General features: G+C 45.4%; 1 long non-coding RNA gene across 1 annotated transcript in view; it reads right to left on the reverse strand.

Moving 5' to 3' along the window:
- The window catches only part of LOC110744024, a 43852-nt gene extending 17497 nt beyond the window's left edge, over positions 1–26355 (reverse strand). The window contains exon 1 of the long non-coding RNA XR_002524052.2: positions 20288–26355. This is a non-coding gene — a long non-coding RNA (uncharacterized LOC110744024). The remainder of the gene's footprint in view (positions 1–20287) is intronic.
- Between the last annotated feature and the right edge of the window lie 447 nt (positions 26356–26802).

Raw genomic sequence — 26802 nt, forward strand, 5'->3', positions numbered from 1 at the left:
CATTTTGAGCTGTACCTGATTCCATTTCTCTATGACCTCTGAAATTTACATTGCATACAGATGTTTTCTCGCTTCTGTTGATGTCTAGTATTTGAGTGTACTACAGCTCATCCATCCTACCATCCCAGTGGTGGCTTGGGAAGTATCGCACCTAGCATTTTCACAAGTTTGGATGTGAAAACCCTAAGTATGTGTATGCCTTTTGGTGGTGTACCCTGTTTGAAATCTGTGGGTTCTAGGCTTCATATGGTTGACTGAGGACACCCCAGTCTTCCAAATCTGATGTGCCTTTTAACATTGTCTGTGTGAGTTGCAGTTGCTGTACATACTTGCCAGTGCCAGGGATGTTTAATTTCAGCACTTCTGGTGGCTGCATCTTATGGTAGCTTTTGAATTCTTAATCTTATCCAGATGTAATTACATCTCCTATTGGTATGAGGTATTCTTGTCAACACAATACACATGTTGACTTCACGATCAGATTCATGTGTTGCTACTTTGTTTGCCAGAATAGACCGAAGAGTGGTCACTGTAATAACAATTTATATATGTCTATCAGGGAGAGGGTGAGTGGGAAGTGGTGGCACATCAGATCATCTGAAACCTGTTCTGTAACTTTATTCTAGAACGTGGATGGGTAAACAGGTCCTGAGTATTTCATAGTCTTCCTACAAGATGAAAGGAGAACCTTTATCACCAACTCAAAGAATTCTACGGTCTTGCTCCTCCCCTTTCTGTGGGCCACAGTCCTATAAACACAAGTTTGGGTCAAAAAGTATTTTCCACTCAGATATAGAACTCTTCTGCCTGTCCCAGGAAGTCATTACTGGTTGTCTGGTCATTGAGTGCCTCTCCTCTCCAGCCTCTGTCTGGTTTCAGGTGCTTAGTGTGGTCTTGATGGCCTTGAGCAGCCTGAGGTTGGCCCCATACCTGGGGTGAAGGGCTTCTCCATCTGGAGAATTCAGTCACCTGGGCTTCCTAAGGTGGGCTCCAAGTTATTTTTAAATGATAGAAGGAAAATTCCTAAGAGAATCCTAGTTCCATGTCATAAGGCGATGCTTGCAGAGCATCAGCAGGAATCGTGTGGGTCCTACCGATCTCCTTGACAGGGCCACTGCTGGTCCTGGATATGTCCCCTGTTTCCAGCATCACTGCTGCTGGTGGGGGGCCGGGGGGGGGGAGGGCTGGCAGGGCATGGTGGTCCCCCTGCATGGACCTGACTGAGAAAGGAGGCAGTGCTGATCTAGCTAATCAGCTGGCTACTCTTTTTCTGACTTTTTTTCTTAAAAGATTTACTCTGAACTTGGTGCCTGGTGAACCTGCTACCTTACCTATCAATACCTTGCCTAAAACTAAAATGTGAAATAGAATTGGTAGCACATTCCATAGTATTTGTCTCCTTTGGCTTTTTCTTGGAAATTCTCCACTAAGATGCTGGAGTCTAGTCACTCTGCCTTGCAAGAAACAACTCAAGCCCAGAAGTGAGAGAGGAGAGATCGCTTGGCTTGCTGCCTGCTTTCTATTTTGAGTTAGGAGTTAGAAACTAACAGGTCACTTGAAAAAACTCCTTTGAGGTTAGAGGAAGAGCCTGAATCCTCTAGGGTCTCATTCTGTATGAAGCCGAAAAGTGATCTGTTCAGTCCTTGACCCCGTGAAGTTGGGAAGAACTTCTGGTATATCAGTCCTTTGCTTACATGTCGGTTTCTATTCTCAAACTCAGGTGACAAACCAAGGGCCATAGACTTCCATGAGCTAGTTGTGAATCCTTGGGGCATCTTGACATTTGACTAAATCAGCCATAGCAGACAAACTAGTGGGGACAGGGGAGCTTCTGTCCCTTGCAAGATACAAAAACTGATACATAAGCTATGTAACTGAAGTTGGTGAGGTGAACACTTTTATGGAAACTTCACACTAAGAAATGGCAGGGAAAGGGGCATCCCAGGATGCTTAGAGATGAAACCAGCCTTCCTTCCCAGCCCAGTGTGTCTTCAAGTCCTCTAAGGACAGGATGAATGTTTGAGGAATCGTTGAGGGGGTTGGCAGTCATTCACTACAGTGACAGGGTTGGAACAATACTTGTGCTACATAGAACAAGACCAGGGCAAGTTCTTTTCGCCTTGGTGGGACAGGTACAATGTGTTGAGACTGAAAAGCTCACTGGTGACGGTCCTAATAGACAGTGGAGAACATGGTTGCAGTGTGACCCTCTTCCTGTTCAAAAAACTCCAGCTTATCTTCCCTGTCTCCTGAGCAGGACTCTGCTACCTTCATGTACCACATTAGCGAGGAAAATGCAGCATTGACTCTCTGGGTATATTTGGAGCTGCATAAAGTTTCAGAGAACTTCTGCAGTGCTCTGCCTTAGCTAATTTCCGCCTCCTAGAGCTGATGGCAACTTGGGTAGCAGTAGATGTCCCTGGGAAATGGGCTGGAAGTGCCAGAGATAGGTACAACCAACACATCCCCCAGCAGCTCAACCTGGTGAAGAAGGCAGGAAAAAACTCTGGCTCCAAGCCCATCAGCACCCACCCAAGCCTTGGATAGTGGGTAACTCACAGAAGCTACCACACACTGGAAGACTTTCTAAGCTGGGCAGCCAGCCCCTGAGCCAAGTAATAACTCCTATTCTTGGTGACAGCACTGGAACTCTATGAATCCTGACAAGGAGGTTGAATCTTCCCCAGGCTTGTCACTGGGTAGCAAGGCCTTGGGCTCCTGATACCAATAGGAGTGTATGGCTCCGCTTGCCCACACAAAGCCAGTTTCTCAACCAGCTTGCTGTCCCCGTAGTCACACTGGGGTGGGTTACTCTCCAGATCTGATGTCAAGCTATGAAAGCATGCTGTCCAGTAAACTAGCAAGTGAAAGCCGCCAGTGTCTTCAATGTGCCAACTTTCCTCCTTGTATTTTCCCCTCATCCCAACAGAGGTTATTCATAGAAATTAACTCAATACATTTTACACTACATATCTCTAAGTGACAATGTGACCTATAGCAAATGGATACTAAAATATTGAATACCTACAACATGTAGCACTGCTAAGGAATAAGCGTGCCCCTGCCAGTTGGCAAGTTATACCCTAGTGACTAGGACAGAACACGTCTACAGTTACGAATTGCTTAACGATGGGGAGACTCTGAGAAATGTTAGGTGATTTTGTCACCGTATGAACATCATAGTGTACTTAGACCTAGATGGTATAACCCACTGTACACCTAGGCTATATGGAATAGCCTATTGTCCTGACTACTGTGGTATAAGCAGTCCATGGTTGACTGAAATGTTATCATGGTATATGACCATGTCCATATGTATATAGCCTAAGAGATGTAAAGCAAGACCTTGTAGGCCTTTATAAAGGGTTTGCCTTTTGCTTTGGGTGAAATGGGAATGGGTTCATGAGTTTTGAATGCCCAGCCTTATGTTTTAAGGACCTCGTTGGCTCTACAGACCATAGGTTGTAGGGGAAAAGGAGACTAGTTAGAAGCATGTAGAAGTCCAGATGTACCAGGGCAGCTTAGTCTAGGTGCATGGGTGTGGAGGCATGAATCGGTCAGATATGAACCCATGCAGGAAGAATTGACAACTTCTGGATACTTGAGGTAAGAAGGCTGCATGGAGAAAGTTTTGCAGGGAAGGCAAAACTTGGAGTGTAAGTTTTATATACATAAAAGCAAACCACCACTAATTTTTTTTGTCATTTCAAACTCTGTCCATAGTCTATCCTGACAGCAGCAAGAAATGGATGTTTTCATGTCAGTTAAACTAAGGTAGAGAGGGAGAAAAGGATGAGTCTGCAATGAAATGGTTATGGGGATGGATCATCAATGCTAAACTGGGAAGGGAGGGAAGCCAGTTGAGTGATTACTAACTGGAAAAAAAGGATCCGGCCGGGCGCGGTGGCTCAAGCCTGTAATCCCAGCACTTTGGGAGGCCGAGGCGGGTGGATCACGAGGTCAGGAGATCGAGACCATCCTGGCTAACATGGTGAAACCCCGTCTCTACTGAAAATACAAAAAACTAGCCGGGCGTGGTGGCGGGCGCCTGTAGTCCCAGCTACTCGGAGGCTGAGGCGGGAGAATGGCGTGAACCCGGGAGGTGGAGCTTGCAGTGAGCCGAGATCGCGCCACTGCACTCCAGCCTGGGCGACAGAGCGAGACTCCGTCTCAAAAAAAAAAAAAAAAAAAAAAAAAAAAACCATAGCTGAATCGGCCTCCACTACAACAGTCCTCATAAGGGCAAAAGAATAAGTGCTATAGAATGACAAAATTCTCAGAGTAGGATGACTCACAACATGAAAGAGTTCCTCTAAAGATCAAGATGGCATCTACAAGTAACCACAGGAATCGACTTTCTTGATGGAGAAAGTCTGTGGAAGTGAGGTCAGAACGAGGTTCACTCATTGGTTCCTTCAGCATGCATGAAGATGACATGAGGCCTGACAGGTGGTGATGCTGAGTAGGGAGAGCAAGGTGCTAACACAGCCAAGGGATGAGAGGGAGCCGCCAGGTGGACAGGACATGCTTATAACAAGTTGGTAAAGAGAGAACTCCACTGCTTGAAGTTGGAAAGTGCTATGGAGTTGGAGTGAGGAATGTTCTGTAGAAGTTAGGAAGACATTCTCCTGCTCTACTCCCTGTAATGTTGGAGACATGGGAATAAGTTGTTTTCTGTAACCCTCATGAGCAGATGCAGCGCCCTCAAGGAGCAGCCGAATTACTATTTCACCACACCAATAAGGAGCCGCCAAAAGTTTGGGACTCTGGTCTTTGGCAGAGTTGCCAATATCCTCAAAGAATTCAGTGAAATGTTCCAAAACATCTCAAAAGCATGTCTTACTATGGAATGACAGTTCAGATAATAAGTAATCACGATCTGACATCTTAGCCTTTTCCCTTTTGATTCTCTATTTTCTTGACCACATTTGAAAAGTTTTCTGATGTTCACAGCTTGCTGCCTCATGGCCTTCTGACTCTGCTTACCTGATGCTTTAATTATCTTGACTTGAATATTTTGATCTCCCAACTTATGGGTGCATAGTAGCCACTGGGAATGTGAATCTAGGAATCTGTATCTCCTCCCAGAAAAGATGACTTTTGCACCAGAACCCCTAACCTGAATTGATGCCATGAAGACAGGGTTTCTCCTTTCTTTCCTTTTTATTCTTAGGGTTTAAGTATCAACACTTTAGTCCAAAAAGCAGAGAAATTTATATTCATGATAGCCTCATATTGATCTAATTTCCAGTTGGGAACAAAATGTGGACCCAAATGTTGATCTGGTTTTCATGCCAGAATCAAGTATAACAAGACTCGGGGAAACACAGGGAGCTGAGCTTAGGGCTATCCCTGTTCAAAAGTCTGATCAGGAAAATCCCCCTCTGGGCCTATGATGTCTACCTGGCCCTTGTGCCACCCTCTCTGCCAATGCCAAGGGGACTCTTCTATGAACTTTGTCCACTCGATTCTAGCTTCCTACTTGGGAAGGTTCTATCTTCCTGTAGAAAGCCCTGGTATCCTTGGCACAAGGACAAAGGGATTGTGCCTCTAAGCTTGTCTTTAAGGGGCTAACAGCATGACAAAGGCCTTGGAGCTTCTTAGATGGTTTAATCTGAGTTTTGGAAGTAAGGGAACTCTGAATAAGTATAGCATAACAACAATCACTGATGTGTTCTTCAGGGAACTAAGGGAAAGTGATGCAGGAACTGGGGTTTCCTGGTGAGAGGTGGTGTTGGGAAGGAGTCGGAGGCTGAGCTGGTGAGGTTAATAACAGTGGCCCTGCTGTCTCACTATCAGACTGCTCCTGTACCCCTGGCCAGGAGGGAAGAGAAGTGAAGCAGGCTGCCTGGGAGACAAGTGGGATTTGCCATATCAGAGAAACCTAGAAATATGGAGGCAGAAAAGCTCAGGGCCAGAAGTAAGTTGAGTTTGAAGAGTGGAGTGGAGTGCCCTTTAACCAAGGACAGATCACACCCTCCAGGGTTATGGCCAGGCTGACCTCAGAACAGGGGCCTAGAGCACCAACACTGGGCAGTCTGACCTCAAACCGGAGAACACTTAGCATTTCAGGTGAATTTTTAAAACATCCTGGTTTAGAGTGAAGCAGGACTCCAGCTGTGCCCTGAGATGGATTCTAAAGCTACCTATACTCAAACCATCACAAGGACAAATGTATGTCTGATTTACAGGAAAGCATCTTTGCTTGAGAAAACCCCTCACTTCAGGTTGGGAGACAGCGGTGAAGCCTCTCTAGCCAGCTTTTCCCCAGCGCAATATGCTCAAAGAACTACAAGCCTAGCAGTAACTCGTTTCTTTCCTGCCAGGTTCTTGCTGGCTTAGTCCTGATGCCTGTGCACAGATACACCAGAGATTTTGTTACCCATGATGAGGGTTCAAATCAGACTAGATTGTTGAATAGGCAGGGAGAAGTTCAAAACCAGGAAACTGAATTCAGATCCTCAGACTCAAGAAAATAGCATAACTAGAGGCAGTTTACAGGGGTTACCTTGCAGTTTTTTGTAGCTTAATACTATACTATCAATCTACTTGAGATCTGAAACTACTTGGATGAACCTGAGCAAATATTCCAAAGGTCTCAAGTGTTAGGAAGTTAATGTGGTCATATATCGAGGCTCACTTGGAGATATACTGAGTTTTGTGGGGGCTAGGGTGTCGGATCAAAGGTTGGTATATCTTGAACTTCAGTTTAGCAATTAACAGACACTCCTAGGAGTAAGAGATGCCTCTTCTTGCCCCCTGTCAATTGTTACCTGAGCCAGGTACCAGGTCTAAGCAAAGCCTTCACAGCTCTGCAGTAACCCAGCCTTAACAGCCTGACATAAGCCAGGTACTCATAATGTGAGCAGAAGGTGGAGCTGGGCTCTTAGGCCTCCTAGATGAGGAGTAGGGCCTGTCTGGCCAACATGACTTCCTAAGACCTGCTTGGGGGATGGGTGGGAGACTCCTGTCTTGCTATCAAATGTGAGAGTGTAAAGTACACAGCATGGCCTTAAGGACTTCCAAGGTTCCACCATAAAATTGTCCATGGTGGAGCTGATGGTGGAGTATTCCGAGTTTCCACAGCAGTGCCCATGCTTCTGGTGGCTAAGCAATGGAGCCAGGTTTCTGGGAGTGCAGACATTTCAGCAGTGGTTCCATACCACAGAGGCATCCCTGTTCTACATAAGAGCAGACTGGGCTGTAGGCCCTATAGTAGCTGGAGGGTCTCAGCTTGCTAGAAGCCCTAAAGTAAGTAGGGGAGAAACACTAGAGTCACTCAGGCCTGCCATGGGATACATCAGGTATGAGGACTCTCCTACTTAATCCTCCCTTTTAAGAAGGGCACCCATTGGATGAGACCTTGTCGATGAGTACCCAAAGCCCAGACACAGCTCTAGCTCTATTTCCTGAGCCACGTCTACGACTAAGAGCCACACAGACCAATGGGGAAGGAGGAAGGGGAGGGACTTAGGTTTCAACCCTGTCTATCTTGCTCAAACTGACTTCACCTGGTGTCTCCAGGTTTGTGCCACTTCAGTAGCTTAAATGACAGGAAACCAGAGATGCTCAACTCTTGTCAGGCTTTCTAGATTGAGAACCGTGATATCTTTATCTGATAGTTTATTATCTACTCCTATGAGAGCTCAATTGTGAAGATGCAAGACTATTAAAATAAATATGGCCACTTCTAATGTATTAGAAAGCAGCATGAACTCTTTCCTAAACATTCTTGGGTTGATGGAGCTGTTTTGAAACTGCAAATTTTTCACCAACTAAAGAGCAATAAGACTTAAAAAACTGGCAGCTGGAAAGTCCTGCTAAGACCAATCTCCTTGGGGGCAGATATCTTCCTTCTGTCTCCTGGATCTCTCCATCATACTTCCATACAGATATCTGTAGTTCCTGGAGCCTGACCTCAAAACCTTCCCATAGTCTCTGGCCTCTTGGGTTTTCCCAATGAGAAGTTCCACATGAGACAGACAAGGAAGGACAGAGACATCAGTAGTGAGTTTGCCCCATCCCTCAAAGGTCATCTTGAGTGGCCTGTGTCCCTTGACTGAAGATGGCTGCTATGCCTAGGTGGTTGTGTTACTTTGTCCTCTAATGCTCCAGTTTCAATAACAGCTCATGTTCCTTAATTCTCTGGCCCAATACTTATTTGTTCTCAAGCAATTCCTAGATAATAACTAATCTGGGAACTTACTAGAAATGTGAATTTTCACCTATGGAGCCCAACCTACCAGAGCAGAAGCCCCAAGGGTGGATCCAGCAATCAGTGTCTTAGCAAGTGCTGTAGGAGGTCCCCATGCCATTAAAGTGTAGATCACTCCTGCTCTGGGTGACAAAGCCCCAAGGCCTCCATTCCCTTGTTTCAATATTCTTCCTTCACTCTACATATTCCCTCAAATCATTGAGTTCAGGGTGCCATCAGTTTCCTGTCTGATCCCCTCTGCCTCAGGAATGCCATGAAGCTTTAGTTATATTGAGTTCTATTGTGGCTATTGATCATTTTTTTTCATGCTGTGGGTGGCAGGGAAGGACAAACACTTTAAGCTTTGGAGATAATTTTTGAAGGTAGTATTTCCAGAAGGGGGTGGTATCTTATTCCTGCATGCCCCACAAAGCAGTTTAGGCAGTTTAGCCCAAGTTACAGTATTAGGAGGTAATTGGGGTCAGAAGACGGGCCTCACTGATAAGAAAGCCCTAGTCAGAATTACGGAATTGGGATCTTCTGTTGTCTTTAGGGGCTGGGTAGCTTCATACTGTAAAGTTGCCATCCCCAAATTCCAAACTATGATCTAGAGAGGAAAGCCATATCTGACTTCCAGCTCTATTACTTTGAGATCACTTAGAATGAAGGAGCCTATGAGATCCCAACTTTGGAATTCCCAGTAAAATTTCAATCGGGATACTTAAGCCCAAGTCTCACTGCATATAAATACTTGAGAGCCTGTAACATTTCACACCTTCTATTGGTACATTATTGCAGTTACAAAAGTTACCTTTGGCCTCAAGGTTGAAGCTGTAAACCCACCCATCTTGGTTACCTTGGCCTCAACTTGGTGAGAAGGGAAAAACACTAAAAGTGACTTTGCGTCAGAAAATGCAAGAAGTTTGGCTTGGTCATTCCCTAAACGTGTGGTGTCAGAGTTACTGGTTTTCTAGAATTTTTTTTAAGCTAAACTTAAAACTTAAAACTCCTTCAGGCTACACCTCCCACCATAGAGCCATGAGTTGAGGCGGATAAGCTCAGTGTTGGAAGCAGGCACCATGGACATATAAACTTCCTGCTAGTGTAAGTCTCCTTGAGCCTTCCAGATCTGAGCCAGCAGTTTTATAAATATTTCTACATTGTACTGGCATTCTGTGCAGTACAACTTTGATCCAGTACATTGCACCCAGCTCATGGTACAAAGTTCAGCCACTGGAAATTTTCAGGTGTCCAGGACCCAGGAACAAGCTGGAGTTGGTTTTCAAACGTGGAATAATTGCTAGCAGAAGTAGGCATAGCTCTTTTCCTAGAATCTGACATTCCGTTTGGGCTTTCCAGTGGTGTCAGGTAGCAACTCTGCCATAGGAACTCATATCTATTGAGACAAAGGCCATAGGGCATGGCAGCTTGTTTTAGTCTGGACATGAAGCAATGCCTTCTCTTGCTGTAACCAACTCGACAGCAGCCTTAAGAATGACCTGGTTGGTGCATCTCAGCACCAGCCCCAAATGTGCTACAGGCCCTCCAAGTTTCAAGAAGGGCCTATCAAGCATTGTCTCTAAAGTTAGTTACTGCAGATGAAGCAACTTGTACCTCTTTTGAGGGCTATCCTGATGAGTCCCAAGTTACTATAGCAGTGACTCAGGGACATGTGTCTCCCTGGAAAATCATTGCATGTGTTTGAAACATTGCCAGCTTCTTGGGCTTTCTGACCCGTAGAATCAGGATGTTTCCCTGGCTTCTCAACATGGACAAAGAGAGCTCTGACCAAAGAAGGGAACCCGTGCCCAGCACAATAGTGTTTTTCTAGCCTGCTCAGCTGTGGGTTGACAGAGCTGTTCTCACTACCCAGGGAAATCGGTCCCATGAGCAGGAGCCACTTGGAACAAGTGTATGCCTGGAGATGTGTGATCAGGTTGCCTTATGGCCACCTCAGAGCACCTGAGGAGGTGGCTGTTATTTCTGGCGCTGCTCCATGGTCCCCTGAGAGTAGAGGGACAATTGGGTCCTACTTAGGGCTTTGGTCAAAACTGACATGGGATGCCAGAGCTCTGTGCAGATGTTATACCCAATAAGATCTTTCTCCCTGATCCTGACCAGACTTTACTTGAGATGGTCTCAGTGTACTGAAGGAAGTTCTCTAGCTTACCTGCTTCATAAATATTTTAGAAGACCTGAGTTTGTTAATAAGACCAGAATCTAGACATTCGAGGCTGACCCAACCTCCGACCTCTTAGTGAAGTAGCACATTGATCATTTCAAGGTGGGCTTTGGTTCCACAGACCCACTTAATTGTTTAAACTCCCTCTCTGTTCAGGCTTTATCATTTCTATTGCCCCATCTTCAAGTTCGTGACACTTGTTACTGGATGGACTCGGTAGCAGAATAAAAGTGAGTTTTTACCTTTGTTTTATGTTTCAGTTCTAAAACTTTCACTTATTTTCTCTGAGACTTTCTATTTCACTTGTTTCAGGAGTGAACTGCTCATTGGAGTCTCTTTAAACGTTTTTCTAATTCTGATTTTTTAGTGTTCATATCTGATTGTCTCTTGTCTGTTTTGGCTTAAAATAACACATTTATCTCACTTTCCGTGGGCCAGGATTTTGTCTCTTATTCAAGCTGAAATGTTTCTGGCTCTTGGTAATGACATGGAAAAGTTCAGACAGGGTGATCCCAAACCTATATTTAGGGGAGCCAATTGCTGAGGACAAAACTAGTCTTTAGGAAGACCTCTAGAACCTTAGGTTATTAGTCACTAATTCACTCCTCAGACTTGTATTGGCACTTAAAGCACATGAGAATGTGGGTATTATCCAAGATGAGAAGGCCACATGGAATTACACAGGAGCGGGATGGGTTTTGTTTTCTTTGGAGCAGCAGTAAGTTACAAAGGTTTGTAAAACTCTATAATCTCACTAACATTCCAGCTAAATAAAGTGGCTAGTGGCTAAGCCCACTTATAGAAGACTTAAATAACTTATAGCCAACAAAATCAGTTTTTATCTGAGAATAAGAACAACCCTAGTAAGGTGATAAAACTAGGAATGTCCCTCCACTCCTGCTAGAGGATTAAGCTAAGGGTAATGTCCAAAGTAACATGAAGCACCTAGGCCTATATTTCTCCCATCCCGAGTGCCATGCTCCCAGCCAACAAGGTGTCCACATTTTAGTCTCTTTGAATATCATGTCCACCTGTACAGGTTCTGGCACATGGGGTCTTATTGAAGTGCCATTAGGAGCCATGGCTTGAGGTGCATGACTAGCTCTGCCAGGTCTATTGGCCTCGCGGAGATGTTCTGGTCCCTGAAAGTTTTGACCTTGTTTGTAGTTCATGACTGTAACAAAACTCGCAGGTTACATGCTCAGGTGCAGCTCCCTATTCTCTTCATAACAGTTGACTGTCCTAAGGATGTATGCTGCCTCTACCGTAACCTGGAGAGCTAGATGAAAGGACTTTTTTTGGTGAAAAAGCAAAAGTCTCGATGAGCTACCTGGATATCCATTAACAAGCTTTTCTTTTAAATCGTTACTTTGGAAATTCTCTACTAAGAATTGTAAATTACTCACATGTAGGCTTGTTGATGGTATAGAAGGTTCTTCCTAACCCTGCTGCCTAGTTCTTTATACATAGAGCCCCCTACATTGCCATAACTAACATGAGGGGATTGTCTAGGGCAAGGCAAAAACTATCAAGGCTTGAAAAAATCAAAAGGCTTTTAAATGAAATTATGTGCTAAATTGCAGTAGTGCTTATTAGTAACTAGCAAGAATATGAAACTTACAATCTATACAATCTGCATTTTCTGCAAGGAAAATATGGGCTTTAACAAAGAAATACATTGAGTTTTGAGAAGTTTGGTTCTTAAAAGCAGTTCTTTGTTGCCCATAATAGTAGGAATATGGAGGCATTAAATAACCTATTCTTCTTTCCTTCTCCCTGTTATGCAAGTTTTTTAAAATACTAGAACCAGGAGAAAAAATGTCTAGAGATACAAGAAGGTATACATGGAGGCCATTGCAAGAGGCTGAGAGTTAAATTTAAGAATTTAACCAAGAAGAGAGCCTTTTCTTGAACTCTTGTCTCCTTTTCCCAATGTTTCCCAAGTGTTTCTCCCATTGAGATGGTGAAACTTCCAGATATCAGTATCCACTGGTACATCCATTGCCTGCCCAGTGCAACAACTGCCATAAGACTCATTAACTGTAATTCTTGCCTTATGCCAGCCACATGCCTTGGACACATGACAAATGTCTAAACAGGTTTGGCTAAATAAGGTGCTGATCACCTTAGTGGAAAAAGGGACCTTTTCTAATCAATGACTCACAGTGGCCATGTATCTGAGATCAGTGTGTTTCAGGATGATTCCAATCATAGCTCAATAGTACCACTGAGGCTGGGAAAAGGAAATTTGGTATTTGGAAGCTCAATTCCCTCAACAATGAGGTTCCATTTGCATCAACTGGGGTGAAGCTAGCATAGAATACATTGTGGAATCTGGTCGTATCCTCGGTGCCCTCGAGAAGGCCGAGGCACCATTGAACAATGAGCAGAATGGATCATCCTTACCCCCTCTTCTAACAACCCCTATGTTGGTCACAGCTGATTCTCTCCTCTATCTGCTTAGGAGTCTCAGCCAATATCATCTTTGGTATAATGAAGGAACTGGTGACCACACAGTTCACATCAAGAAGGTACTAAACAAGGGGTAAAGGCATCTGCCTAGTATCTTGGTATATTGAAAAAGGGCTGTCCTCGCTGGAGTGAAAAGAATAGATGGGTGTTTTGTTTTGTTTTCTGAAAACATATATGTCCTGTTCAAAGTTTGCAAATTGTCAATCCAAGTGATAAGTTTATTTCCATGTAAGTAGCTTAGCCAGTCTTTAATCTTGAGAGTCTGGTCAACTCTTTTGGGTTCTAAAAATTTTGAGGTAGACACTGAGAATTGCATCCTATGCTGTGCTGAGCAATAGATGTAGGTACCCTACCAAGACCCCCATCCTGCCACCTTCATCTCGGTGCACACCTTTTTTTTTTTTTTTTTTTTTTTTTGGGGGACTCTCCTGCCTCTGTCACCCGAGTAGCTGGGAGTGCAGGCGCTCGCCACCTCGCCCGGCTAGTTTTTTGTACTTTTTAGTAGAGACGGGGTTTCACCGGGTGCACACCTTTTGAATTGGCTTATACAGACCTATGACCTGAGAAACAGCAGGAAGTGTATATCCTGGGGTGTCTATCTTCCTTTCCTCAATGCAGAGGTTATAAACTCGAATGCCTCTGAAGCCAGGCATGGGGTTTAGATCGGGGCAAAGCACCTGGGCAGCCTGTGGTGAACTGAGCAGGTCAGGACCTAGTGAAAAAAATTACTTCTCAGTTCAGTTACTTTTGCTGTATGTGAATTCAGGCCCAGTGTTGTATCATTCCCTTAAAAATCTGGATTTCTATATGAAATGTCTAGGTTTATAAACCCACAAAGCAAAAGCTGTAGAAAGCTTTTTATACAAAGTGAATATATTATATAACTAACATGAAGTTCTACAACATGTAAAGCTAATCTACAGTAGGGAACAGGGTAGGAAGGTGCGAAGTCCAAACTAGTGGTTCCCTTTGAGATGAAAAGGTGGGGGGTGATTAGAAAAGGTCTTCAGGGAAGCTTCTGGAATAGAGGTAATCTTGTGGTGGGGATTTGGGTTACTGGTATATGCATTTACCAAAACCCGTTGAATGGCACACTGCAGATCTGTGCACTTCATGTGACTTCTTAAAAGTAACAAATATTGAACTTGAGCTTAAATATTGAATAACAAGTATTTAGGGGCAAGAGCTGATGCCAATAACTCATTTAGAAATTTATCAAATAAAATTTTTGGATATGTACACAGCAAAGCAAATGTTTAAAATATGTAAACTGTGGCAATTAAATGGTAGATGACTATAAAGTTATTTCAGCTTTTCTATGATTTCCCTTTAATGTTAAAGGAGGAAACAAATAGCAACCAAAGAAAGTGCTTGGAAGTCAAAGCCTAATAGCTTATCACTGTAGCATTTATTCACTTGTAGAGAAAAGCATGATGCAAGGAATTTCTTAGTTCCTCTCTTCGAACTTGATTGTATCAATCCATAAATCACTACTGCACTGCTGAAATAAGGAGTTGCAGTTTGTGTAGAGATAGATTATAATCAATCATCATACACATTATAGGTAACAGTAAAACGAAAATAGAAGCCAGTTAATTAGTAAGTACTCTACAAAACATTGTCTTTTAATTCTCACAACAGACCTCCTAGGTGGCTACTCTCAAACTCCACTTTACTCATGTGGAAACTTAAGCTTAAGTAATTTAAGTCTTAAGTAAATCAAGAAACATGAATCAAGCTAAAAATCAGTCTGTAGGATTCATTTACTGGGGAAGTCTGGAGCCAGGTGTAATCTTGCCTTGGTATGAGATTAAGTTTATCAAGTGACTTTTTTGTTCAGAAAACTCTTTGTAACTTATCACAATATTCTGTAAACTCAGTTTCAAACTATTGTGGTGGGCTATCATAAAATAGAAGTGTTAATCTATAGGTACCTTTATAGCTGGAATATGGGAAATTCCTGTAGCTTTACATTAATGTAACATCACTTTTCTGTAAATTTAGCAAATATAACCATGCTAACTTGTAGTGATAGGAAAACCTTGGCACAAAGCAAATAGAGCTGCATACATTCCTGTGGAAATCAGTACATACCATCACAAACGAAATTCTAAGTTGCCAAGAAAGCGGAGCAGCACAGTGACCTGGAGGTGGAAGCCAGGGGCCAGCAGGTGTGGCCGGGACTACACCAAGCCAGGGCAGTGGGACCAGACCCAGGCCAGGGGCTCGGCTTCCCTGAGGGCCTCTCTCTGCTGCTGTGGCTGCTATCAGACACTTCTACCCAAGCTTCTAGATCTTAACAGGGCCTCTGCCTGTGGGCTTTTCCCCTCTACCCTTCTTGATAGTGTTAGAAACTAGTCCACCTGCAAAAGTGAGTTGTGTGAGAGGGGCAGTTGAACCTCTGGGGACCTGCTGGTTTTTACATGAAATGTCTAGATTTATAAACCCACAAAGCAAAAGTTGTAGAAAGAAGCTTTTTATACAAAGTGAATTTATTATATAACATGAAAGTTCTACAACATGTAAAGCTAATCTATACGTTTTTCATCGTATGTTTATGGGGAATGATGTGATGTTTTGATCTACATATACATTGCAGAAAGATTCAAGCTAACTAATATCACCTCATTTTTGCAACAAATGTTAAATTTATGAATAATCTTGAAATATACAGTATGTTAACTGGTCATTCATGTAGTGCAGTAGACTAATAAGAGTTGTTCCTCCCACCTAATGGAAACTTTGTTCCTCTTAACATCTTCCCCCCAACCCACCCCAACCCAACCCTACCCTCCCCATTCCCATCCCCCAGGGTCTGGGGACCTGTCCCCCAACCGCTGGCAGGGAGCAACGTCCGTGGGGCCTCCAGAGGGGCCTGAGAGCCGCAGAGCAAGTGGAGGAGGAGGAGGCAGGTCCAAGACAGCTCATCTCCAAGTTCATGTTCAGTCCTAATTAAATGGTACCATTGGGGCTTCTGAAATGCCCACTGCATAATTCCATATTCCTGGTAAGGGCTGGGGCTAGGAAACACAAGATGAAGGGTCTCTGGTTCTGTAGCATGTACTGGGATTGAGTAGTTGGATGTTAACCCAAGAACAGGAAACGGGCTTCTAGGCAGAGCCAGGGCCCACCCACACCACCCACACCACCCACACCACCCACACCGCCAAGATTAGACTGAGCCCAAAGCTCAGCTGCAGGAAGAAGAGATGAACCTGTATCAGCTCCTGGGCCAGGTGGGAAGGAGGAACGATGGGAAGGGCCAGCCTGGCTCGGGGGTTCCAAGGCCTGAGGTTCCTGGACCCTCCCCTATGCCCACACTCCATGTCAGCTGACCAACTCTCCCTGTGGCTACAAAGGCCAAGTCCCTCCTCAGGCCAGAAGAAACCCTGAAGCTCCCCACTGGCTACATCTAGTGCTCCTCCCAAAGAGATGGCCTCTTCTCTGGTAGAGCAGACCCAAGGGTCTTTAGTTCTCTCTGGGAATCATATGGCCTTAATATGCAACTGGGCTCAGAGGCTCGGGTCTCCTGGAAGATTTGCTGTGGGCCTTCCTGGAACACAACACTCTTACCTGCCTCAGCTGTGAATCAGGACAGAAGTCTCCTCTGACTTCACAACAGAAGCCAGGGAGCTTTCATTCACACAGCCTGCACTGCTGATGCAGTGGTCAAGTTCACACCCTGTGGGCCAGAAGCAGGTGAGACAAGGGAACCAGAGTTGGTCTCGGCAAAAATTGGCCAGTGTATGCCCACAGGTGCCAGGGCAGTGCACAAAGATGCTTTATCAGTGGGGCTGGAATTAGATAAGCTTGTCGACTTGACACTTTGAGATACAGAATCTAACACTCTGGCAAGGACACCATAGGATGGTGTGAACTCACTGCCAGGTGTCACCTAGAAGCCTGGGGAAGCCCATTCTGAGCAAAGTTGAAGTGCCAGAGTCCCTGTGGCAGACAGCAGAGAAAAAGATGGTGCTCAGGACAGTGGGCATGCCAGGGTTGGGTGTATAGTGTGAATTCAGAAGACAAGTAGGAGATTACACAATGGCCTGGAGGACATGTGCTTCATGAAGACCACCAGCAATGCACTGGTGAGGGGCACAGCATCACCGAGAAGTGCAATGGCAGCTCCTGCGTAGACCAAGGCTGGTAGTAGAAGAGTCCATGGAATTTGTCCTGCTGTTAGCAATGGGGACTGTTCCATATGCTATTCCCATCTAAGCAACAGAGGTCTAGCTGTTGCTGCCTGACATCTCATGGTTAGCAAGGTGACTGCTGTAGCCAAGGGGCCATGAAGTAGGAAGAACAAAGATAACTATTAGAAAATGTCATACTAAGAAGTAGTACTTGGCTGACCTGTTTTGCCCCAAGGATGTAATCAAAAGAAAGCAAAAAGGAAGAATTAGGAAGTCGAGAGAAGTAAAATAAAATAGTCCTGATTTCTTACCCAATTCCTAGACCTAAGACAACTTTTAAGACCCAGAACCCATTGACTGAAGAAGTAACAGACTTCCAAAGAAAGAATCAACACCAAAATCATATTCTGACTTTTACTGGTTCTTTTCCAAAGAAACATGACCATTTATGGGTCTGTACCCCAAAGAAAGGGAAAACCCAGCCATTTCAAAGATTATTTAAACATGAGAGATGTGGAGATACCCAAAATTGCTACCATGATCATGACACTTGGTTAGATGGAAGCATTTGGCGACCAGTTCCCAAGTGGTCACTTGGATAATGTCCAGCTTCCACTTGGGTCTATTGCATCTTTAGACACAACCGGTGGTTCCTTCCCCAGTCCCTGTAAAATATGACTGAGGATGACATCCTTGAGTCAGACCTTCGCATTGGGTCCTTGGCCTGTAGAGTAAGAGCTGTCATTGCAGTCAAGGTCAAGTAGAAGCTGCTTAAACTACTCCCTTTTTCAACAGGGTAACAAATCAAAAACTAGATTGCATGCTGGGGCGACAGCAAAGATTCATGCCACTCTTGAGGGTGATAAAGGACGTGTGGGTGTGGCTATCCTTCCCACGTCTCCATTTTTTGCTACCTGTCTTTCCTCTACAGAAACTGGAAAGAGCCTGCAAAGGGACTGTGGGGCCACCATGAGCTCAAAGTAGAAATGATCCTGGCTGCTGTGCCAGACATAGCATTGTTGCTAACAGATTGGTGCTGTGCAGTATTGGGTACATGCTATGCACATGCTGACTCGGCAAATGCATTACTTGAAATCTCAGTGTGGGGGTAAACAGAATTGCTTGCATTCACATAGAACATTCAACAGTATGCATTGTTTTGTTCCAAGACTGTATAAGCGCCCCTGCTCTATCATAGTTCAAGAAGACTGAACTGAGAATCCTATAGAATGTCACACTAGTCCATTACTTTAACAACATCATGCTGATTGTGAAAGATGAACAAGAGGGGGTCAGCATGGGGGGAGGCCTTGGCATAAAAAACAGACCTCAGAGGGTGGGGGAGAGAGAAACTCTACAAGAATTCTAAGAACCTGTTGTTGCCCTTGGCCTCTTTATTGATCAGAGGTTGCTAATTGTTGGAACAAGCAATCACCAAGTCTTAGGTACACTGAAAGGGGAAGAGGAATTGTGGCATTTTACATCTATTACCACAAAGAATTGCAATGCCAGATTAGTCTCTAGATTTCCAGGAGGCATTACTCCAAAGCTAGATGTACTGTTCCAGCCCAGATCCTGGGTGACACACAAGTCTGCTGGCTTTGTGTATGAGGCTGCGAGCAGGAAATGGCTCTGCAGCAGTCCAGGCTGGCCCTGACATTCAGACTATACAATAAAGTAGACTCTAAGTTGGTAGAGATGTCAATGGTGGGAAAAGGGTACATTTGTAAAGTTTGTGGCAAATCCTCATGGGAAAAATCACACTGCAGATCCACAGGATTCTAGACTAAGGCATATCTGTTTCCAGCACCACACAGAGCTGTCCTAACAAAGCAAAGTAATGGCCTGCCATACTCAGAACTGAGACTGGGTAACTTAGGAAAGAGGTTTAAGAAACTTGCAATCATGGCAGAAGGTGAAGGACATAGAACTGAACTACTAGCTCAGAGGTGATGCTCTGGGTGGGTGCTGTCAGCCAGGATGTAGAATGCATGCTCAGCTTTAAGAACTCTTTATGGCCTTCTACCCCAGTAGAAAGCACACATGGGTCTGGAAACCAACAGGTAGTAATAAGTGTAGCCCCACTTATCGTCATTCCCTATGACTCATAGGAAACTTTGTGCTTACCTTCTCTAACTCTGATCTGCAGGATTGGAGATCCCAGTCCCAATGGGAAGGGTATAGTCTTGACAAGGGATAAAGCAAGAGTCCCATTGAAGTATAAGCTATGACAACAGCCCAGGTACTTTGGACTTCTGTATCCAGGGACCATCAGGCAAGAATAGGTATCACCAGGATGATGGGAGGTGACTGCTCTGATGATCAGGTACAGGTAGGTAGAGCTGCCATTATAAGGAGGAAAGGGAGGGAAGCATGTGTTTCTCAAGGGATCTACCTGGAGACTTTTGTATCACCCATCCCACTTATGCTGGTGAGTGGACAAGTGCAATAACCCAGCCTGAGAAAGGTATGACTACCAGAGGCTCACACCTCTCAAAGGTCAAAGTGAGCTCATACCACCTAAGCCAGTAAGTCCAGTAGAAGCTGTGGCTGAGGGTCAGGGGAAACTCAGAGAAAGTGGAGGAGGGAGACTGTGGGTACCAGTGTGGTTTTGAGACCAATTGCTGTGACATGGGCTGTAGCATGGCCCGCTAGAGCCCATGAAAAGCTGATTACCCCATAGCTGAGACTGTGGAGGTGCCACTCTGCCTTTGATTTGACTTGCATCACACTGTGGCCAACCTGATTCAGATTTCCTGGAAGAACTTCTACTGATGGTACATAAGAACTTGGGGAATGTTTCTCCATCTTCCTTGGAAGAATATCTGTATACTTAGAGGTCTAAAGGTCCCTGGCTCCTCTTCAGTAGGCAAATGTCTATCCTACCCACTCTGCAGAAAGAATGCTATCTATTAGTTTTTCACACCGCTATAAAGAATTGCCTGAGACTAGGTAACTTACTAAGGAAAGAGGTTTAATTGACTCACAGTTCAGCATGGCTAGGGGGAAGCCTCAGGAAACTTACAATCATGCAGAAGGTGAAGGGGAAGTGAGGCACCTTCTTCACAAGGCAGCATGAAGGAGCAATGCCCAGTAAAGGGGGGAAGACCCCCTTATAAAACCATCAGATGTCTTGAACTTGCTATCACAAGAACAGCATGGGGGAAAACCACCTCCATGATTGAATTACCTTTACCTGGTCTCTCCCTAGACACATGGGGATTATGGGGATTACAATTCAGGGTGAGATTTTGGGTGGGGACACAGCCAAACCATATCACTGTCCCATAAAATGAGTCTTACCTTTCCATGAATGTACCTTTTCTGACCCTCACCAAGAACATATATCCTTCCAAAAGCTGGGTAACTCATGGCTCTGTAAATGGATGGATGTCATTGAAGGTTTAAGTACTTAGAGCAAAAGCCAAACAGAACCCTTTTCCAGACTGAGTTGCTTTCCCTAGGCATGCTGGAATTTGGAATTTGGAATTTGGAAATGAGATGCTTTTTTATGGCATGTATGCATCTTTTCATGGGCAGATCTTTGAGAGGAGTCAAATGTGAAAGCTATTGTGATTAGAGGAATGTGTTCCCATGATTACCTTATCCAATGAAGTCAGGATTCTTCTAGGTTAACTTCATTTTTCTGTATTTCACTAGCACTACTCACAGTAGCAGAGCCCATAGAGAAGGACAAGTGCCTCAGAACATACATGCAGCTCTTACAATGGAGAGAAAGTCCTCACTGATTCTTGGAAAGACTTGTGGGAGCAGGTCTTCACTGACTCCACTGATGCCAGTGCAGGGTGAGGGCTTCTTCCTGATACTTTTGCACCACCAGATCTCTGTCCTGGGATGGTCCCACATACCCAGCTTCACTGGAGACAGACCAGAGGGGACTCCAGAAGGCGCCAAAATAAAGGAGGATTCTCAGAGTCATAAGCCTTCAGGCAGAGAAGGGGTCCATAGAAGTTCACACTGAGATGCTGGCATAATAGTGCTCAGAAGAAAGGAAGCTGGAACCTTGGCCTGAATACTCCCCTATTCCAAGTAGGTAATGAGACTCTACCCCACGTCTTGCTATTCTATGTTCTCTTATCTCTGGCTGAGACATCTCTCCTGAAGCTAGTCTCGATATGGCACCTAATGACCACACCATGAGCTCTCCAGCATCCACACCAGGGAGTGTTGCCTGTTTTGGTGCTAAGCCGATGGCTGCAGGTATGGGGCACATCAACTGGTCACTGTAGGAAGCAAGGCTAAGACATCCCTTTTGAAGGGAAGGCTTCCTGAGCAGTTGCTTGCTTCTGACATGGACTTGTTCCACTTATGAGACTTCACAGGATGGCTTATTTATGGTGGCATAGCATGTTGGTCACAATTTGAACACCTAGGATCTTTTGACCATCTGTCTTGGGTGACAGACTGGCCTGTTGCTTGTTGCCCTTCTGTGTTCAGACCTGGTTGAAACATCATACCACGAAATGAGATCTGGGTTTCCAGGAAAATGGTGGAAGGGGCTAGAGTGCAGGGTGCAACTCTTCACAGGATAAGCCTTGACCTGTGAAGAGAGGAAGCTGAGAGTCCAGGCTGATGCACTCTTGTTTCTCTTCCATGGATAACTGAAAAGTGCAATTACTCATTGTGACCCTTCTAGGCCCAGTGAATGCACCCATTGAGCAATGTGGATGTCAATTTACACCTCCTCAAGACAGGGTAGCCAGAGTGGAACTGCATCACATTGCTTTTCACCTTTCTTTACATCACTTGCTTCCTTATCCTCACCAACTTCACCCTCCTAGTTGGGCCCAGAACACAAGGCAGATGACAGGAACTCCAGAGGACAAGTTGCCCTATGAGAGCCCTGCACTGGGCAGAGAAGGCCAGGCCCTAGTACCCACCACGCTCAGTTGTCAGCAGGGCCTGCCCGGGAGGAATAGATCCCCAACTCAGAGGCTGAGAAGAACTCTGAAGATGCTGAGAGCTAGAGGCTGTCAGACAACCGTTCACCTAGAGGGTGAACACATACCTTAAAGGGTGATCCAAGGTGTACACTTCTGTGGCTGCCACAGCCAATCACTTTGTGCCACATGGGTCCATCTCTCCACATGTGCAGAGCATCATTTTTTGCAGCCACTGGTTGGCCTGCCTTCTGGAGGGTGCTGGGGGGTGGTGAGGGTGGTGGAACCTCAGCATTTAGGAAGGACAGTGGAGGAGGAGGAAGGTGATCACCTCTTGTGGCCCAAGATCAACTTCTGCAACCAGGCTATAGTTAATTCCTCCAAACTCACTTTTCTGACACCTGTATTGCTCTCCATGGCTTACCTAGACCCTCATTCTTGAGGGGCCTGAGCCCCTGCTGCCTTCCTCTCTCAGGCTGGTGTTGCTGTACTCCATTTCATTCACAACCAAACAAGGAAGAACAAAGATGTGTCCCAGAGGGCCACCTGAGTTCACAGGATCTCCACTCTTCCAACTTGTGTCGCGGCAAAAACTTTGACAGGTCCAATGCCACTACCAAGCTGGTGACCCCTTTTCTTGCCTGGCGGTCCTAGTCACTCTGAGCCGCAAAGTATCCAAGCAGCAGCCATGGCTTGAGGTCCCATGGGACCCTTGCCAGGTTCCCTGGCAAGCATGTGCTGCTTTTGAGGGACTCTAACCCTGCAGAGCCAAGAGCTGCAAGAATAGGAAGCATGTGGTCCCTATGGGGGTCATTGGAAGTTACAGCAAGCAGGGCCTCTGTTTTTACCTGTTGACCCCCAGATCCATTAGCCCTCTCTTGGGGGGATGCAGCCCCCCAAAGCCATCTGTTTCAGTTCCTATTCTGCATCCAGGAGGATGGCACAATCTATGCCTAAGGATTGATCTGAGCTGGTGCCTTAGCTGCACCTCCAGGAGGCTGTTATGCTCTGAGGCCAACAGTGTCCAGATGGTGCAGCATGTGATGCCACCTGCCGGTCCCAGAGTCTCCTGCACATCCCTCACTACGAAGTGACTCTGCTAATACGACATTAGCCCATGCTATGGGTCAGGCCATTCAGTAACTCCCTCCACAAAAGCAGTTCTTGGTTGGATGTTCTGATGATAGGAAAGGCACATCTATGCCCAGAATGTGTGTCCATTAACATAAGAACAAATTGCTGTCCCCTCAAAAGAATCCAACTGAGTATATGTGATGCGAGGCAGCCAGCTCATCTCCTTGAGGCATGGTGCAATGGCAGGGGCTCAAGACTAGGTCCACCCTGCCGGCCACAGAGGCTGTAGGAGTTGAGTGAACCATGCTTTTGGGCCTGCGTGCAGCCTCTGTCATGGATACCACTGCCTCTCTGTGTCTACTGTGCCAGTCCTCGGGTGACTGGTAAAGGCCAACTAAAATATCTAACAGGTTAACAGAACATAACCATTTATGTTAAATGGGTGAACATAAAATTCGCCCAATTAAAATATATAACTCGGGTATTTAGTATATTCACGAGGCGGTTAAACCATCACCACTACCTGATTTTAGAACCCTGTACCCATTGGCATCCTTTACTCCTCTGCCCCAGCTCTAGGTGGGCACTGCTCTACTTCAGTGCCTGTGGAGCTACCAATTCTGGATAGTCCATGTAAATGGAATCTTACCACATGTGGCCTTTGTCTTGGTTCTTTTGCTCAGCATGTATCAAGGTTCACCCATGCTATAGCACTCGCTTCCCGTGGCCTCCGTGTTGTCGGTAAGCATGAAGGTGACCACCCCAGCTCTATCCCACCACATAGTCTATGTTTGGATTTGATGGTGGCTTTTGAACAAGAAGTACTTTTTTTCCATGTCTCGTGGCAGAATCACAAAAGACCTGCAGAGCTGGCTTCCTTCTCAGTTGGAAGCCTCTCCCAAAATAAATCAAAGTGAGTCTGTGACCTCAGCAGACTTCAGGCATCCTCCAATGACAAGGTGTCACCATGGCAGAACCTTGATTTGTTACTCAAAGGCAAAAAGTGGCAATTATTCTTCCATTGCCCACTGATGTCCGGAGATGGAAAAGCCACAGGCTTTTGGAACTCGTAACTAAAGGTCTTTTTGTAGCACAGGCCAAAGAAATCCGTTTTAGATCCTAAACAGCACTACGCATGCCCAGGAAGGTCCAGATGATCTACGCAGTGTCCTCAGTGGACACTGACTTGCAGTTCAGGTTCTGTGTACTCTGCCCAGTCGCTTGTGCTGTTGGGCATCTGATTCAGGCAGGGGTAGGCAAGAGGTCCAGTGGTGTCCCCAGCTGTGACAACTGTCTTGCAATCAACAATGGATGGTTTTGTGAGGCTAGAAGCAGCTCCTCTGATCCCAACCAAGTCTGGGCCAGAGGTTCCATTTAAGAAGAAGCAATCATTGCCCTGGATGTTGGTAACAAAAAGGCCATGAGGTAAAGGCTGCCAGGTGAGTCAGCTGACTGCAGCTGCAGCAGTGTGTAGCAGATCTACTGTGCTAAGCATAAAAGTCAGGGGTGCCACTTCCCCAGGTAAGAATCAAGGGGATGGCTCTGCTGGCTTCCAAAACAGATGGATTCTCCACCAATGGAGAATCCACAGCCTTTAGCCTGCTTCTGGACCACATTTCTCACCCAAGTCAAATGGTATAAGTGGTCCTGTCTCCGAAGAAGGCCGGTCACCTGCTGGTGCCATGACTCTGAAGGGCAACCATGTTCCCTGAGAGAAGGCACTGCTGTCAATGAAATGTATCATGGCTCATCTGAGAGCTGGCCCCTCTCAAGGGGCAAAGTCCTTAAGTGATCCTCCCACCGAACGCCCTCCACCCAAGAGCAGAGCTCTGTGACTGCTGCTGAAATAATCCAGATCTGACTGCTGACTGAAGGTGAAGTCAGTGGGGCAGCCTGGTCTGGAGGGAAGGTTCTCCCTTAGAATTTTGGACTTTAAGAGGTTAAGATCCCTCGAGTTCACATAGACTTGACCCTCTGCGTTGTTGCCTTCTCTTTGCCTGCCTCACATGTGCTGTAGGTGCTCAAAAGATAGGGAGGGCATCTGGTCTGGTGGTCTGATCTCTTTTAGCCTGATTGTCTTTTCCTGTACGGCCTTCAATTTGGTGAAATCATCCATGATAGACATTTAAGAGAAAGTCACAAAAACAAACTGGCAATTTTTCTTCAATCCCATCCCACTTGCTTTCAGTTTCTGATGGGTTCCTTTGTACAGATGTGGGTGTGGGGAGAAAATGTATCCTTTGTAATGTAAAAGATGAAATGATACACCATTTACTTGAAATTAGTGTTTCCTTTAAGTGTCTCTGAAGTTATAGCCTATAACTATTGTATCAGGAATAAGTATCACTTATTTCCTATACACAATTACTCAATCAATAGAAACATAATGTAAAGCTATTACAATGTCCCCAGTATTCTGACCTTTCCTTCAGTCCCCAGTGGAATAGAAGCCATGATTTGGAAGATGCTGGAAGCACTAGCTCCTGGTTACAGCAGGACATGTCCTGCTTCTACTTCCGTGTCCTTCACCCCCTCATGTCTCTAGCCTCCAGTGACACTTGAGGGATAGGGGGCAGGGCTTGCCCACTGCAGACCCATCTCAGTCCCAGTCACTCCCCTCCTAGGGAAAAGGTGCCAGATCCTCATGAGGATGCTGTTTGGGGCATGGGAAGAGTATCTCTTAGCCTTCATTAGATGCTAGGGAGACAGAACACTGACTTCCTCTGTAGGAAGTTAGAGGCATCTTCTATCTGGAGTGCCACTGATTCTTTCCCAGCCCTTAAGGCACTGAACTCGAGAGGGCAGTAGGGCAATGGAGGGTAGGGTGCGGTGGAAGTCTGACTCCTAGCATTGCAGCAGTGGAGCTGGCCTGGGGGTGGTGGCCCAGTTGACCATTCAGTCTTGCTATGCTGTTCATCTGGTTGGGGTCCAGGCTTCATGGTGCTCCAGAAACCTGGAGAACCTAGATAGAAGGGCTGCAGACCTGTTCTCTCAGTGCTCTGTTGGTGAGTGTTGAAGGAAACAATTGGTATCTTGGTTACTTGCTGAGGAATCTAGTTTAAGATCAGGGGAAGGTTCTTAGGCTGTGGCTAGGAAATGTAAATCCCTATGTCTTGGTTCCAAGCTGGATACTGCAGACAAAGCCCAAGTGGAATTCCTTGGCTGGTATCTGGAGGTGAAAGAGGATGGATCCTAGATCAACTTGCATAAGTGGAACTATCATGGGGTGAGTGCAGCGTACAGCAGATCTCTTGAAAGTTGTCTTCTATGAGAAAATAGAGCCCAGGTGAGTTTTGTTCACATCAAAATTGATTCTTATAAATACTGAGGCATCCTAGAAAACTCTTCCAAGAAGCTGTTCTTATCTTGCTGGTATCTCCTGGATGTTTTTGGAGGATAAAATTTCTTGGTCTCTTATTGCTTTTTCTTTTTTTTTTTTTTTTTTTTTTTTTTTAAACCCTTCTGTTTTATTGACAAATCCTGGCTTGGAACTCTTCAGTTCTCCTTGACTCTACATGGTTCTTCTCCTGCTTTATTTTCTCCAAAACCATGAGGCCAGACAGCACCCAAGGGCTTCAAAGAGTACCTTTGAAGGGTTGCTTAGTGTCCAAATTCATACCACATCACAGTGGGCTTTTCCACCAAGGGCTGGGATGTCTTCAACTCCAGATGCTACTTCTGCATGTTTTCCTGTGACTTCCCCAGCTGGAGTCTAACCCTGGTGCTTCTCATTCCTCCTCTCCAGGCATTTTCTACTCTTTTTCCTGGATTTCTTCTCTGGTGGGTGCTGCTGCTTTATCTCCTTTGCTGACTTTCTTTCCACCATGCTCCTTTAAATGGTCA

This window comes from Papio anubis, chromosome 8 (genome assembly GCF_008728515.1).
Source record: "Papio anubis isolate 15944 chromosome 8, Panubis1.0, whole genome shotgun sequence".
In the NCBI taxonomy this organism is placed as follows: domain Eukaryota; kingdom Metazoa; phylum Chordata; class Mammalia; order Primates; family Cercopithecidae; genus Papio; species Papio anubis.